The 9912-nt window shown below is 33.7% G+C and overlaps 1 pseudogene; it reads right to left on the bottom strand.

Annotated features, from left to right (window-relative positions):
• Positions 1–8321: 8321 nt before the first annotated feature.
• On the bottom strand, positions 8322–8420 carry LOC133798961 (small nucleolar RNA R71; annotated as a pseudogene).
• Positions 8421–9912: the final 1492 nt, after the last annotated feature.

Below are 9912 nucleotides of genomic sequence, written 5' to 3'. Positions count from 1 at the left end.
CCTGCATCACATTAAAAATAAAGGAGTGAGCCTAATGCTCAGCAAGGAAAATATACTAACACATATAAGCATAAAACTATATCATAAACATATGACTATAAAAAATAAACATATATATCACGTAGGACTACAGTGGCCATCATTTTTCTTGGGGCTTGCTAGCTAGGCAATCATATGCCCATAAATTTACGGGGCTTGTTATCTAAACAATTCATATAAATTTATGGGGCTTGTTATCTAAACAAATCATATGCCCAAGGAATATATTATTGGGGCTTGTTATCTAAACAAGTTATATGCTTGTTATCTAAACAAATCATATACCCAAGGACTAAAAACATATCATACATATACATATCATAGCATAAAAATGTCATAACATAAACATATCAAAACATAAAAGCACATAAAATCTATCCTATTTTCCTTACCAACACCGAGATATTTGAGAACAAGGATGGGATTTGGAACACTCCTAAAGCCAACAATAAGAATGGTGAGTATTTCTAAAGAGATGATAAAGAAGAGAACTAAACCACCAAGAAGGAGCTTACCGAAAAGAAACCTTAAGTTCAAAGAACTTAAATACCTAACCAAGAATCGAAAACAACAAGTTAGGATTTGAGTAAAGAAAACTAAAGAACCATATAGAAATGAACTTAAGAATAGGAATACCTTTGGATGTACTAGAACCGATCTACACTCAATATTGAAAACACGCTATATCTTACTTCCCAAGTGTTTATAAAGCTTAAGATGATAAAGCTTTTATCCCAAACCCAAGTGTATCACTCTATAGTAACCCTAGCAGCTTGAAGGCTTTGAACACAACTTGAAGAATGAGAGAAATGACTGGGTACTAGGTCCTATTTATAGAGTTCAAGGAGTGAAAATATCTCCTTTTAGCTTGAATAAAATAATGAATATTAATTGAAAAATTATTTGAATATTCGTTCAACGGGTGCCTAGGACTCGGTCAAAATTGTTTAGAGGCAAGTCAAGAGGTTATGGAATGAATCAAGCTCAGTTTCTACAAAGTTTGAAAACAGGCCACTGGAGCCGATATATCACCTAGGGTAGGCGATATATCGCCCCTACTAGCATATCACAAGCTCGTGTTTTCGTTCGTGCAAAGTCGATGTGATTTTTCATATCTTCCGTAGGCGATATATCAGCCCATATACTGCGATATATCGGCATACGTGAATATATTAAACACGTAATTGCACTTTTTCAGAATAATTTGAATTGGATAAACAACTTTGACTGAGTCATAATACGATCCTAACAGCTTCTGGAAGGTTCTAGAGCTTCTAGAGCTTTCTTTTTAATTAAACTATTCATCAAAATACTTAAATCCTAAATAAATATGCACATGACAAGTGTCATGATCTTATTAGTTCTATCTAAACCTTATAGTATAATAAATGACATCTTTATAATCAGTTATATTAATCAAACCTTATGTTATAATTAATCTTCTTAAACTATAAGTTAATCTTATAAAATCTATAGGTGTTGCTACGAGTGTTCAACTAAGTCCCAGCTTGAACCAAAATCCACAGTAACAAACAATACTATAACTACTACTACTACTACTACTACTATCTAACTAGCTAAGTAAAGTTCTGGGACTCTACACCTTTCTCTCCTTTACTCTTTATTCTTTATTATTTTTCTTGGCATTTTCTGAATATGGTTTTTTATTATTTGGGTATTTTTGAGTTTGTAATTATGAGCTAAACTCTAATTAGCTAGGATAATTTGAACCCTAATATGTGACTTATGATATTTTGATTTTGATGCTAATGCACTTGAGGTTTATTCATTCAAATATTTCTCATGATTAATATTTTCTAATGATTGATCACCTTTAGTAAGTAGATGAGTTAATTTTCAAAACTGAAAAGTTTGGATTTAATTGACACACAATTTGAATGGTGCATGCTTGAATTCGTTGATTTCAATATTGTAGTGGTATAGACATATATTATTACCATGCATAGTCTTATGGAATTGATGCTTGAGTTAATTCTTTGAAATTGAATTAGCATAGACATACGTGATTTAATTAAAAGATTAGAATCATAGTTCTTTGATGAAAGCCTATGAAAATTAATTAGAATTCTGGACTATTAGACCACCAGTCGCTACAACATCAATCCAACGTCACTGTCAGATTGCATATTAGGGGGATAATTATTCTAACTGTCATCATACCATTTGTTACTCCTTGATACAATTTTCCTAAGTTGTTTCTTTTATTTTTCTGCATTTAATTAGTATTTAATTACTTAGTTCTTAGACCACAATCTTTTTAATTAATTTTAGTGCTTTCAAATAATTTTGTTAGAACTTAGTTTCACAATCTAAAACTAAAAAATAGTCCTTGTGGAGGCGATATTTGGTACTTGCTATTGTATTACTTGTGTGTTGACAGTGTACACTTGCACTTAGCTTTATTATACGCAACAACAATATATATGATTCGTGCGCTTCCGATTTATATATTTAAAATGTACCCATTTTGGGTCCATCAAGTTTTTGGCGCCGTTGCCGAGAAGTTGCAAGAAAATAAACGAAATTTATCTCAAGGTTAGTGAATTCTTCTACTAGTTATTTAATTTTTCCACTAAATATATATATAACTAAAAAAAAGGAAAAGAAAAAAATTTGGGACGGTTCTACCACCCATAAAAAAAATTATATATATATAAATATATATATATCTATTTATACTTATGCTTTCTATTATTTTTTTTAGTTGGCACTTGTGCCTCCTAAATTTTGTTGTAATTTACTTTATTTATTTATTTTTTCATATTTTTGTGCATATTTACTAGTTGATGACAATTTTTGACTCCTAATGTAACGACCCAAAAGTACTAATAAGGCTTAAGGGCCTTAATTAGTGTGCTGGGAGGGCGTAATTGGAAGTTATGTGAATTAATGGTGAAATGCATGATTATGTGATATGTATGATCCTATGATTATATGGATATGTGGAATGCATGTTTATGAGTATTAGATAAGCATGCGGGCTCTGTTTAGCTTGTAAGGGCATAATTGTAATTTTGGCCCGTTATGGCATAAATGTGATTATTTGTGATAACTGTTGAGACCACATTATTATGTGGATATATATTCGCAGCCTTCGACACAAGGAGATCCTAGGGAGCAAGTAGCGGGAAAGTCACAACGGGACCCAGTACCCGACTCGGGACGAGTCAAGGGGTATTTTGGGTGATGGAAATTTATTTTGGCTATTGAGTTATGAAAATAAATAATTGGAAATATATTTGAGGTTAGGAAGCCTAGGTGGGAATACCGGGGAATTTTACCATTTTGCCCTCGGGGACGTTTTTGGTACCCCGACCCTTGGGATTGACTTGATTAATTAAGGATAGATTCGACAAAGCTCAGAAAATAGTAGAAGATACCCAAACCGACTCTTTTTCTTCTCTCTCTTTCTCTCTCAAGGGAAACCAAAGAAACAAAGGATTTTTGGGTTGGAAACTCATGAATTTGAGCTGGAGTTGTGGGGATAATTTTAGTAGCAATCTAAAGGTTCAGACCAGGAGTTTAGGTAAGTATTGAATTGTCTTTTAGCTAACTAAATTCTATAGTTTTGGCTGGGTTCTAAGAGATTTTTGGGTTTTGAATTTAGAACTGAATTAAGGCTAAAGATCTGGGAGATAGCTCAGCAATCTCTTGGAGGATTGGTTCTTCAGTGAAGGTAAGTCCCAATTTATGGTTTAGTGTTTGTATTCTGTGATTTCCTGGCTGTTTTTGGTGTTCTTGAGCTTGTGGGTTTCAAATATTAAAATATTATTTTTGTGAGTTTCTAGACTAGGTTTTTGCTGGCTTATGTTGCTGAAAACATGTTAGAATGTTTGTGATAATTCGATTGTATCATTAGGATGAATTTGGATGGATTTGAGTGAGGTTTGAGTGTTAAAAATGGTGGATTTTCTGGGTTCGAAGAGGTCGGGTCGCTCTTGGTGTGTCGCGGCCCTTCGAAGAAGATGGGAGTTGAGGAAAAAGGGCGGGCTGCGGCATGGGGAATGCTGGGCCGCGACCTGTGTCTGTTTTTGGGCAAGGCTGAGCCTCTGGTCAGGGGCAAGCCGTGGCATAGGAAGCTTGGGCCATACCTCTTAAGGGCATTCTTGGCCTTTTGGAGACTTTGGGCGCGGGAACCAAATCTAGGGTGCTCGGGATCGATTCAACTATCGTGTTTGGTGGAATTTGATATCCCGGAGGCTAGAACTTTATCCGGAAACCCTTATTCATTTATTATTGATGGAATCCTTTATCATGGTTGTGACTAGGTGTACGCTTGGGCTCGAGGCAGGATCATGCTCGGGGGTCATCTTTCTTAATCAAAGCACTTGGAAATAAAGGTAAGAGAACTGCACCCGTTTATGTGGATAGGTTGGGACTTAGTGTTCCCTATATTCATATGCACTGTTATATGATTGTGATGAACCATGTAAATATGTTGGGACTAAGGGCTCCCTATACTTGTATGCATTATTGTACGATGGTATTATGCCATGTGAACATGAAATGAACGGCCTAAGAGTGCCAGAATCAATATTGGTGCACAGGGCGCGGCTCCGCCACTGGTAGCCGAGGACAGCTTAATAATCACTGAGCTCAGTTTAAGTAGGCCAGAGTCAGTGGGTTGAACACTAGGCTTGGCCTAAGTGAGCCAAAGACAGTGGATTAAATAGAGGGTGCGGCCTAAGGGCGTCGACCCTAGTTGTTGCTTGACATGTATACTGTTGTTAATTTGATGTATATGATATGCTGAATATCTGGAAACTAGATCATTGGTTATTGACTGATGTCATGGATTGAATGAATGCTATGGCTTGCTGGGTAATTGATTAATGTCTTGTAAATCATTGTGTTATTCTCTCTGAACTAGTTGGTTATTGATATTCATTGTGCTATGATGTTATGTTTTCTTGCTGGACCTCGGCTCACGGGTGCTACGTGGTGCAGGTAAAGGCAAGGGTAAGATGAATCGACCAGGGGTTGGAGAGCTCTGGGGGCGAGGTGTACATTGTTAGTGTTGGGGTTTTATGCCCTAATTAAAACTCAAATTCTTTGTAATCTCATTTTATTATCAATAAAAGAATAGAAATCATTTTTTGACTTGGTTAATCACTTTGCTCACATGTTTTATTTTCATGATTATTTGTTTAATATAAACTTCTATTAAATCCCGAGCATATAGCTAATCTTATTTATAGTGACGTAATCACAGTGGAATATAAATATGATTATATGTTCAAAATAAGTTAGTCCTAAGATTAGTCAGTGCACAAGATTTACACTGGCTTGCCAATCTACGATATGATCTATGTACACATTGTAGTGTTATGTTCTTTCTAGAACATTAGCAAAGTAGATAAGATTTGATGTATTTGTTACATCGGACTGGACCGATATTGACAATTGATAGGATAAGTAAACATACTGTTATTATCTACTCTAGTCATATCATATAGTTGACCATAGGTCAATTCAATCTCAATTCTGAGTGGTTAGTATTCTAACTGATTGTATTATTTGAGTTCTTTGACTTGTTCATTACCAACTTACCCTACGAACTAGCCCATACTTACATCTTGGGAACTCAGTAGTATAATTGAGTGGGAGTGTTAATCATAGATATGAACATCTATAACTTCTGATGAAGAAGTGAAATGATGTTTTCCTTTTAGTTTGGTTCAAGGTGCTAAATGATGGAGATCTCATTTCAGTAATTAATATTAGTTTACTGAAATATCATTTACAAGGAACTAAGTGTTTTAAGGATAAAATACAATGAGGGGTAAAACGGTATTTTAGTCCTATCTCATTGTAGACCGTCTATAGAGGATTGAGTGACAATTATGGTTGTAACAATGGATAATTAATAGTGTATCTATATTTGTTATAGAGCGTTTTATGAATTCAAGAGTGCAATTCCGAGTCTATAGTGGAGTCATGAAGAATTAATAAGTTAGTAAATTTATTTGTTAGATTTATGATAACTTATTGGAGCTTGATTTCATAGGCCCATGGTCCCCATTGTACCTTGGATAAAATCATCTAGATAGTCTCAATTAATTGATTTAATCATCAATTAGAATTATCAAAGTTGACCAGGCCAATTTTGGATAGTTTCACAGAGTTGTTTAATTTTGAGAAGAAAAGAGAAATTATGGCAGATTTATTAATTAAGATAAATTGGTATCTAAATTAATAAATAAATTTAAATCAAGGTTCAAATTATAAATAATTAATTTGATAAAGGATTTAAATAATTATTTAATTAATTAAATCAATAGAAAATAATGCAGGCATTGATTTTAAGTCCAATGGGCTTATAATCAAATGGGAAATTTCAAGGGCCTATAGCCCATGAGAATTTCGACCTAGGTCTTCAAAATGACTATTATTTTATTGATTTTTTAATTAAAGTAAATGGCCTAATTGATTCTATAAAAGGAGTGATTAGAGAGAAGTCATCAGCTAAGATTTCTGAGAAGTTTGATAAGTCACAAGTCAGATTTTCTGATAGTTTTAGATTCTCTCTAAACACAAGTCCTTTTCTAAGCCACTTTGTTATTTTCTCTTCTTCTCTCTATATCTATCTCATGTGTTGAGAATTGTCCACACTAGTCTAGGTGGTTCTAAGGATACATTGGAAGATTGTGAAGAAAATAGAAGATAGTTTTAGTTTCTTGATAATACTCAGCGACAGAGAGGATACAAGAGTTAGAGAAACTGAAGCAATGACTCTTTAATTTCGCTGCGTATACTGTAAGTATTCTATTCTTTGTTTCTCTTGAATTCAATTTTAGAAACATGTTTTAGGTTATCTCGTATTAATTTGTTTAATATTAGATATACATGAAAATAAATAAAGATCCTGTATAAGCTTTTTCCAACAGTCAGCTGCTCGGTCGCCACGGTCGAGGGTTTGTACAGGGACGGAGACCTAAAATTTGTATTTGGCCATTAGAGTGGCTTTGATTATTTATAACATTTGGAAATCCTGTAATTATGTCATTTAAACCCTGATTTGGGATCCCATGTACCAAACATTTATTTTAATGAAAATTATTCGTTTATAACCAAAATCTTTTAAACCTAACCAATCTATGTCTCTAGATTCACATTTTTATGTAAATGACTTGATTAGCAAGTCTCGCACTATTTCAAACACACAGTGTAACGGTCTTGGTTAGCCAGGGCGTTACACCTAGTTTTTTTTTTATTTTTTTTATGGTTGATGGCATGCTATGCCTCCCAACTCTTTTCTTTAGTTGATGGCACTTGTGCCTCCTAATATATATTTTTTTACCTTATTTACTAGTTGATGGCAATTTTTCCTCCTACTTTTTACTTTATTTTTGTTATGGTTGACGGCTTGCTATGCCTCCCAACTCTTGTTCAATTTTAGTAAACATTATCAATTTTGTCCTATGTTATTTCTCTTATTATATTATTGTGTAATTGTGAAAAAATACTTGAAAAAAAAAAGCTAAATCTTGTCCTTTCACTATAAGCAATCTTTGTTTAAAGGAAATTTGAACAAAATTCTCAATCCGCCTCTACTAATTAACCTCGGGGAGTTGTTAAAAGTGTGCGAATAAGTGGAATCAAATAGGCATGGGGACAAGTAAACCATAAAAATTATATTGTTTTGAAATCTATAAAAATTCTAAGTATGCTCTGTGGTTGCAGTTTCAACTGATCCTCCACATCAGAAAATTGTTTGTTTGAGATTATATTTGTTGCCTTGTGTTGTGAAAATTGAATGCATCATTGGGAACATAACTCTAAAAATTGTTTGGTAAAAAGACGTTTATCTTGTTTGAAATTGAAAGTGTTAGTAAAAATTTGATCATCATGGAACCAATTACTAATATTAATAGAAATCTTGTTAATGAAAATGTTGTGCCTGAAAAAACCTTACTTGAATATTTTGCACCAATATCATCTAATGCTCCTTCATGTATTTTTTTTCCTACCACTTCTGCTACCCATTTTGAGTTTAAACCATCAATCATTCAATTGTGGTCATCTTTTTATGGGTTAGATAGAGAGGATCCTTACATGTAAGTCAAAGATTTCTTAGAAATTTGCTCAACATTTAGATTTCAAAATTTTTCTAATGAGTCAGTTAAACTAAGATTATTCACTTTTTCATTAAAAGACAAATCAAAAGCTTGGTTAAATTCCCTTCCCATGGGGTCTATAACTACATGGGGTCAACTATATAAAAATTCTTGCTGAAATTTTTTCCTATGTCTAAAACTGATAGTCTAAGGAGGGAAATCTCTGAGTTTTTTCAAAAAGATAATGAAGAGTTTTATGAATGTTGGGAAAGATTTATTATTAAAATGTCCTCATCATGGTTTTGAAAAATTGAGACTTGTAAAATATTTTTATGATGGTTTGACTCCCTCTAATCGTTAAATGATTCAATCTATGCATACCGAATTTTTTTTACAATTTCAAGGGCAAGAGGCTTGGGATGCCCTTAAAGATTTATCTGTCAATTCACAACAATGGAATTATTTTGATCCTAGGTCTAGGTCAACTAATTCACCAAAAAGAGGAGGAAGGTATGAAGTAAAAGATGAATTAGACTTAAGAACATCCTTAGACAAATTAGCGAGAAAAGTAGAAGCTTTAGTCATAAGCCAAACTATACATTCTCCAATACAACCCAGAAAAGATGTTTGTTCTATATGTTCTAATCCTTGCCATAATGCCCAATCGTGTCCATCCTACCAAGAGGAATTTTCTAAGGAGGCTAATGCTCTTCATGCTTATGGGAAAACAAATGATAGCCCATTTTCATCCACTTATAATCCAAATTGGAGAAACCATCCAAACTTTTCATGGAGACAAAACCAACCTCCAATAAATCAAGGGCACCAATACAACACGCAAAACCAAACTCATGCCCCACAAAACCAACCATATCCTCAACAAAGGAAACCTTCCTTAGAATATACTTTAGAACAATTTATGCAATCCAATCAATAAATCCTACAAAACCAGTCTCAATCAATTACCAAACTCGAGACACAAGTAGGGCAACTCGCTACTGCTTTAGCTGATAGAGAAAAAGGAACATTTCCTAGTCAACCTATTCCAAATCCAAAAGGTCAATATGAGATATGAAAGTCTAGTCATAATGGAAAAGCAAAAGCAATTTCAACTCTTAGGTCTGAAAAAAATATTGTCAAACCCAATTACATACCCTAGGTTGAAAAAGAAAAAGAAAAGAGAAGAGTCAACCCTCTAATTTTAATGCCAATGAATCTTCAAATGGGGATACTCCAATCCATCCTTTTTGTAAAACGCTCTAGACTAATAATTTGTAAAACATCTCCATGCTCATAAACTTATAGAAGAAAACCTCTTATAATATGAAAATTCCAGTGGGGCCTTGCTAAAACATGCAAGTTGGGCCCAATAGTTTAAAATAAAATAAAAGTTCTCATGCAACATTTTTAAAAAAAAAATAAATATAGTTCAAGTCCCACTGATAAGTTTTGAAACCAAAATAAAACATGACATCATTCTTTAAAATTGGCGTTTAAGCTGATCATTTTCTCGCCCATAGGATACCCCCACGCCATACACACTCTGACGTCGGATCTCCCACATCACCACGCTTGACAAAGAGAAACCCTATTTATTACCTAAAAGGGGAAAGTAAGGGGGATGAGCTAAAAGCCCAGTAAGGAAGTACAAACAACATACAAAGTAAACACAACAAAACATATTCATATTCATACATCGTTATACGTCATACTTAAATGTCATCATCATGCATCATGCGTAAACGTAATCATCATACATTATACATCATCATCATCATACATCATACATCATTCA

Source organism: Humulus lupulus, chromosome 8 (assembly GCF_963169125.1).
Source record: "Humulus lupulus chromosome 8, drHumLupu1.1, whole genome shotgun sequence".
In the NCBI taxonomy this organism is placed as follows: Eukaryota; Viridiplantae; Streptophyta; class Magnoliopsida; order Rosales; family Cannabaceae; genus Humulus; species Humulus lupulus.
Note: the sequence above shows the minus strand (reverse complement) of the source record. Positions and strands in the feature narration are given on the sequence as shown.